Here is a 7,435-nt window from a genome sequence, read left to right as displayed (position 1 = left end):
ATACAATACACCAGAGATATGATTTGACTTTGAAATCAACTCCAATGGCGTTGTAACAATATTTTGGCTATGAAGTCTAAAAACAATGTCAACAGATTTTTTTTCTAGGTGGGGAGGGGGGTGCACTTACCTTCTATCTGTTTGCTTTAATGCTTTTTCTGTTGCATGGTTGTTTTCTTCTGCAAGCTCATCACGATCACCATTGCTTTACATGTATATACAAGGTCCTTTTAAACTTGATTTTGACTTCAAATCTGACATGAGTCAGTAACTGACAAAAAGTAAGTAACCAGCGCGGCTCCAACAACTGACTTATCTTCAAAACTCCCCAACTGCATTTTGGAATTTGAATTTACCAATCAGGGGTTCAGAAAAGGTCACATGATAATTTAAGAAAAAAACCTAGAAAGTTAAGAAAATGTTCTTACATTCTTGAACATTACCAAGGAAAATAAGAATCATATATCTTAAACTTTCTTGTATTTTCTTAAATGTTGCTAGGAAAAACAAGAATGGCCTTTCTTAAACTTTCTAGGGAAAAAAAATCAAGAATGTTTAAGAATATAATACTAGCCATATCTTCAGCTTAATTAAAGATTCTATATCTTTCTTGTTTATCAGTGTTCGTCAAGAAAGATAAAAACTTAAATTCTTGTATTTTCTTATATTTTTTTTACATGTTGCTAAGAAAAACAAGAGTGTTCTTTCTTAAGCTTTCTAGTCAAGAAAAACAAGAAACTTAAAGAAAGAAATACTACGCAGGACTTTATTCTAATCATAGAATTAGACATCTTAAATGTCTTGCCAAATTTGACAGGAGATTCTTTTAATCTTGTACTTAGAATCTCCTGTAAAATATTTCTTAATCATGATTTGAAGAAACCTATTCTAGAAAAATTATCTCTTCTAAAGAAAAATGAGAAAATTGTTCTTGGTGCAAGAAAGAAAGTATACAGAAAATTAATTTTTCTTATTTTTCTCCCCCAAAGAAAAATTTTCTTCCCATAAGAAAAACAAGAAAAAGCATTTTTGGTAGTGTATGATTTGACTTGAAAATCAAGTAACTAGAGTTCGCAGGGCTCATGCCTTCTACAGTGGGATGTTGTTTTGGTGGGTGTTGTGTGTATGTATAGTGTAGGCTTTTTGAAGATGATTATTGTAGTTATAGTGGTCAAAGAGTCTTTTTGTGAACGAAGCAACATACTATTTACCTAGCTTGTACCATGTCTTTCTACGGAAATACGGAATGTAGAATTCTTCTTTTGGTACAGGGGTGCCTTGAGCATATGCTCAAAGAATGACATTTGCTGCTTTGGCATATATCACTTGAAAATGGTGTGAAACAGGCCTTTTCTGCTATTTTCAGACAAAAATGTACATTTTTGGCTCCTGTGACCTTATATTACAACCAGATGACCTACAATTTGGTATAGGAGGGCCTTAGACATATGCCCAAAGAACTTTACTCACATTTTGTGTAAACACTACTTCAAATTTGTGTAAATTATTTTTTTTTTGCTCTTTCCAGACAAAATGCTTTTATGCCCTTGTATTAAAACCAAACCACCTGAAATTTGTTATAGATGTGTCTTAGGCCAATGCCAAATGAACAAGACATAGTTTGGCATACACTACTATAAAATTGTGTAAAATTGGTCTTTTTTGCTATGCCCAAAGAACAGAGCTAGCAATGCTATAAGGGGAGGATTTATTTTGGTACTTTTTTTTACCTCCGGGGTAGGATATACTAGTATCCTTCCGCGGAAGGGTTTTGTGGGAGATGTAGATTTTCACGTTCGCAGCTGTTTCTCGCGCTTGGGTGGACGGATATTTCTGGGACTTGGTATACGGTTTGCTATTGGGCTGTAGATGGTGCACATTGTTTTGCTTTCTTAGTATGTGTGTTTGTAAATTGCATACGTGCGTACATTGCCTACATTAAACTCTTGTAAACTCTTGTACCTCCTACGTATCATCAGCCATTAATCATACACATCTTTCCCACCGGGTTGAGTAAATTTTGTGTAGATGTCGGTGTTACCAGTATACGGGGTTTGTTATGATGGATACTGGTGAGTGCGTTATTCGTAATACAATAACTGGACCGTATCTGGGCACAGAAGTTGTGCCAAAATTTATATCCAACACCTAACACAAATATAACACCATCAACTACACATATAGCAAACAACATATGGAAATACAATAAACAACCCGGAGGTATAAACTCTCAGATTTTCCTTGTTTAGATATTTTTTTCCTGGGCAAATTTTGCTCAGAAAGGCCCTGTTTTTTTGGTAAGAAGGACAGAAGAATGTATGTTTTTGAAATATGGCCAAAAAGTGTGACCTTTTTCATGGTTTGACCTGTTATTGGCCTCTAAATACTTGTGATCTGTGTGGACTCTCTGCTCGGTGCCCGTATCCATTAGGTGATGTTTTGCGGCTAACAGGTCCCCTATGTTTATTTGAGGAAAACAGGCAAAACAGATGAGTTTTTTATAGGTGGTAAAAGGATGGTAAAAGGAGTCATTGTTGGCCTCCAATTAGAGGAAGCCACCAATATTTCGGTTTTGATATCTCATCATCTACACATGCTGGGGTAACGAAATGTGAATGGTAGGTAGCTCTTTTGCTGGGAAAGAAGTGACGTGAGTTTTGGCTCCCTAGCGGCTTGCCCAGGAACTTCAGGGCTATCTGTTTGAAAATATTCAAAAAAGGATAACTCAAGAACCGGTGGACGGATCGTCGTGATTTTTGGTATGTAGGTAGCTTACGTAATGCTTGCATCTTGATGTAATTTGCATAATTAATGGCGAAATTCTATAAATCAGCTGCATTACATTATATGACTATTCAAGCTTGTGACATTTAATTGAGAACGAGACAAACAAAGGCAGATATTTATTATGTAAATTAACACTTAATTTGCATAATTAATAAAAATGTAATAATTCCATAATGCTAACTGCCTGGAATTTCATACTTTGGGTTGCTGGTGTCTTTTCCAAATTTAAAGTAACTAGTGTTCCTACAGTAACGTACGGACCTCCCACGACGCCCAATACAGAACTTGATCTTGCCATCGTCAATGGTAACTTGCTCGCAAAAAATCGTGAACATCCATTTGCATATTCTCGAATTATCACGCTAACAAATATAACGACCAGCACAAAAGGTCAAATTCAATGACATGGGAACTCCCCCACGAGGCCCATATCCGAACTTGGCCTCTGTATTCTCAACGGCGACTTGCCTACTGAAAATCATAGACAACCACTTAAGGATTCCCGACTTATCTAGGGAACAACAAAAAACACAAACACAAAAGGTCAGCTCCAGTCACGTAATACCCCCCCCCCCCCTCACGAAGCCCATTTCTGGCCTTCACAATGCCCATCACGAAGACAACCTGCCTGCCAAAAATCGTGAACCACGGACCACGCCTTCAAACTTTATCGTGCATAATTTCCAAAACAGTGCAAAAACGATTTCATAGCCTTCTGTCGAAGGCAACAAGTTTGGTCATGTACAATGTCTAAGAACAAGGTCAAAAGATTCATCTGTAAGGTAAGGAGGGGGGCGAAGTTACCTTCTATCTGTTTGGTTTCATGTTTTTTTGTTGTAAAGTTGGTTTCTTCTGCAAGCTGACCACTATCATCATTGATTCTCATGTAAATAATTTCCCTTTTACCTCCATATTGGCTTCAAATCTTACTTGAGTCAATAACTGACAAAAAGGTAGCCTGCGCACTTAGCGGCTCCCACATCTGACTTTTCTTCAAAACCCCTTGCATTCTAGGGTTTCTAAATAAACAAATCAGGGGTTCAGAAATGGTCTTAACTTAATTCTTGGATTTTCTTAAAAGTTGCTAAGAAAAACAAGAATGTTAAATCTGACCACTTCGATGTCAGGCAAGTTGAAGATGAAGTAAGAATCTATTTGTACCCTATAATATAAGAATTTTCTAGGGGTAAGAAAACCTTAAAGGATAATAACATCCAGGCTAGTAGAATTTTGGGCTTGTATTGAGAACCATATAGTCTTTGTAAAAGAACAATTGTCTGTATCACGAACATGCATAAAGATATTCTAAAAAAAACTTGCAGTAAGAATAAGATTCAGAATATAAATAACTTTTATAGAAACCTATAAGAAATGTAATCTTACGGCAAGAAAAAGTTCGATAAGAAAAAAAAATATTTGTGGAAACATCTCTTTCTTGAATACAGATAACATTCTTTCAGTAATAAATATTTCAGTGTCTAAAAAAACAAGAATACAAGAAATATACGTATGTTTTTTTGGTAGTTTGTGTACCGTGGTTTCGAAGAAGTAAAGTAAAACAATAGAAACAATTATTGTATAGTCAGCACCTACAGGCACTCGAAAAATCAGGAAAGACTATGTTTTTATTTTCTGTTTCTGTTGACTTTTTTATTGACAAGGGACCACCTGCAGTATAAAATAGAATAGTCGAAATAGATACTGGGAAGGTCAATATTAGAGGTATCATTGTTTTGTACTCAATCGCACTATCACGTACACGGTGGACAACTTGGGGCCACGATTTCCCCACCTGCTGTAGAACCCAAACCTTGTTCGATCTGACGGAATTCGAACAGAACGGTGTTATAAATGGAGTCATCCGCAGTCATTGTAGTAAAACTGGGTCTTCCTGCCCCTTTTCTCATGAGTACTTATTGACAGAAAAAATCAACATTTTCACAAATATAATCCATTTCCTGAACAGTACATGTCTGCAATCGTTTTGTAGTGGATACGGATTATTTAACGAGGCTACTGCTGCCACGGTGGGTGACCGTGAAGATCGCAATACTTGTACAAGCCAGCATAAATAAGCATTCCTCATACTCATGTGTGCATAACTCGTTTAAGATTGAAAGCATGTAGAGTCCAACAGACGACTCAAAATGACCTAAATTGGTTTGTCTAGAATCTAGTCTTAGGGATTTAAAAAAAATGACATTGATTTTTAAATATGAGCAATTGAGTACGATAAATGCCTTTTTTCACATTTATGTCGGCAATAACTATACTAAAGGTTAGAAATTAAAGAAAAATAAAAATTGGGGATTTTGGGTGATATGCGTAGCCAATCTTAAACGGTATTTGCCTAAAAACAGGACTGACACGGACTCGCGTCCCAAATCCAGATAAAATTTCGGAGCGAGATTTTTTTTTTAAATCAGTAAACAAATAACATTAAAAACAATAGTATTTGTTTATTTTCAAATGTTTACGGCTAGTCCACAACAGGCCAAAATTGCTTTATATTCAAATGCTTCTAGCAAAGGGAAAGAATATAGTAGTAACAGACCGCCGTGGTAATTAATGCACATAGGTTACACGTGTTTATTCTTGTACACAACACCTAGGTTTTGGTGCTTTTGACCGACGGTCACTCGAATGGAGATGTAATCCCTGGTCCTCAGGCAGCACTACTGAGGGCAACAGGAGTAGAGATCTTCACCATTGGCATCGGAAGCTACGATTACTCCGAACTACTGTCCATTGCGTCACCTCCATATGCTGGTGTGCATGTTTATCCGTACAATAACTTCAATGACTTCAATGGGCTTGCACTGGAAATACGAGGAGGTGAGATATTCATTGATTGCAAATATGCATGACAATCTATCAATTATCTATTATCCATTTTTAAACTCTGAAATACAATTGATCAGACGTAATTTCAAAAGCCTTGCGTTAGACACACCTCAGAAACGTCACAGCCTGCGACAAAAGTGGAAACTCTTTTTTTTTTAACTGGCATGAAACGATGTTACTTTCAACTCACTTAATTGCATTTCTCATTTGAGGAGTGAAGTACATTTATAAATTGTAGTAAATGATGAGACTTTTATACATCCCATGCTGTACATGTTTTACTGAAATATAACAATTATAGTTCAGTTACTTTTGGTTAAGATGATCTTTGTACTTCAAATTAGATACTATTCAAGTGCTATCCAACAGCTGTATGAACGATATGTTTTTCTCCATAGATGCCCACGAGACCCGCTATCTTTACTTTAACCAACACTATTGCCCGCAAACCTGTTCCTCCAACGCTGACTGCACATGTGAAACACTGTCTGGCGCTTGGGGATGTCATTGCCGAGCAGGTTTCAGTGGACTATCAGGACAGTGTACAGGTATGTTTAATTATTGATGATAAGTCAATATTGCTTTGTTCGAGTGCAAGAAGTAAAGCTTTACAAAGTGTAGATGTAGATCTAAAAATATTTTATGGATCAAATTATAAACTACCTTGCCATGCTTATATATAATTCAGAATTGACATTCCAAAAGGTTAATACGTTTTTGTTAGTACATTTTTAATCTGTTTATCGAACTTAATATTCATTCCGACCCCCCCCCAAAAAAAAAAACAACAGAGTGCCCCGTTGGTTTCTACAAGAGCGGACTCGGACCTGCTGACAGTTGTGACGAATGTCCACATAACAGCACAACACAGTCAACAGGGTCAGCAAGCATTGGGGACTGTTTTTGTGTGGTGGGGTACTACGCTGTGGGAACTGCCCAGAATGATGGGGTGAACTGCGAAGGTGAGTACTTAAAATAAGCTTTTATTGTTGCTGACTACTGTCTGTCAGTGACTACTAAAATTGTAAAGCATATGCGTTTTTAAATTCCTAAAAAGAGGTCCAAACAACTTTTCCAATATCATCAGGTAAGTCATGTGAAAAATGCCATACAATATGTCCATGTTTTATGTAAATAGTTAATAAAATTAAATCATATTTTTATTATATGCCTTACATATTATGATATGCAATTACAATGCACCTGTGTGTTATGTTATATGACACGCCTTTCATTATTGAATTCAGATTGCAATCTGAGTACATGTTGACAACCCACATTGTAGAAGCATGATGATAATTTTTAATCAACAAAAAGAAATTTTACAGACAAAAATTGTAGTAGCGTAAATATAATTATATAAAATATAATCAGCACATAAGGTTTTCATGCATAACGGCAATGAACCTTAATTTCGACACTTTTATGCGCAGGCAAGATTGAATGACAAATCCACAACCAGACATTAGGTATTTTCATTAATCATTGAGTGCATCTTGTAGCCTGTTTTTAACGCCATACCTACGTGTGTGTCACTCTCCCAACCATTGAGATATTGCGGGAAAATTGCGTCTTCAACATCGCTCCCGATTTTACTGTGCCCTGCGTATTCTGTTCTAAGCGAAACCTTAATCCGACACCATGCAACAGTGTAGCTGTTTGCCTGTAATTTTGCTATTCACAACAACACTTTTTCTCAGTCCCTTTGTCAAACAACAGACACTACTTTTAGGGCAAAGGCCACCGAATGGCCCAGTCTGAGACCCCTTTGATTGAGTGCAGCCAAACCAACTGAAAACAGCCT

General features: G+C 36.6%; 1 long non-coding RNA gene across 1 annotated transcript; it reads left to right on the top strand.

Annotated features, from left to right (window-relative positions):
- Window positions 1–5,403: 5,403 nt before the first annotated feature.
- LOC109472806 lies at window positions 5,404–6,490 on the top strand. Its single transcript, XR_002140387.1, has 3 exons — window positions 5,404–5,622; window positions 6,030–6,179; window positions 6,423–6,490. It is a non-coding gene; the product is annotated as an uncharacterized LOC109472806 (long non-coding RNA).
- The last annotated feature ends 945 nt before the right edge of the window (window positions 6,491–7,435 follow it).

The sequence above is a fragment of the Branchiostoma belcheri genome, unplaced genomic scaffold (assembly GCF_001625305.1).
Source record: "Branchiostoma belcheri isolate BF01 breed outbred unplaced genomic scaffold, Haploidv18h27 scaffold283, whole genome shotgun sequence".
Lineage (NCBI taxonomy): Eukaryota > Metazoa > Chordata > Leptocardii > Amphioxiformes > Branchiostomatidae > Branchiostoma > Branchiostoma belcheri.
This window is presented reverse-complemented; position numbering and strand designations above follow the sequence as displayed.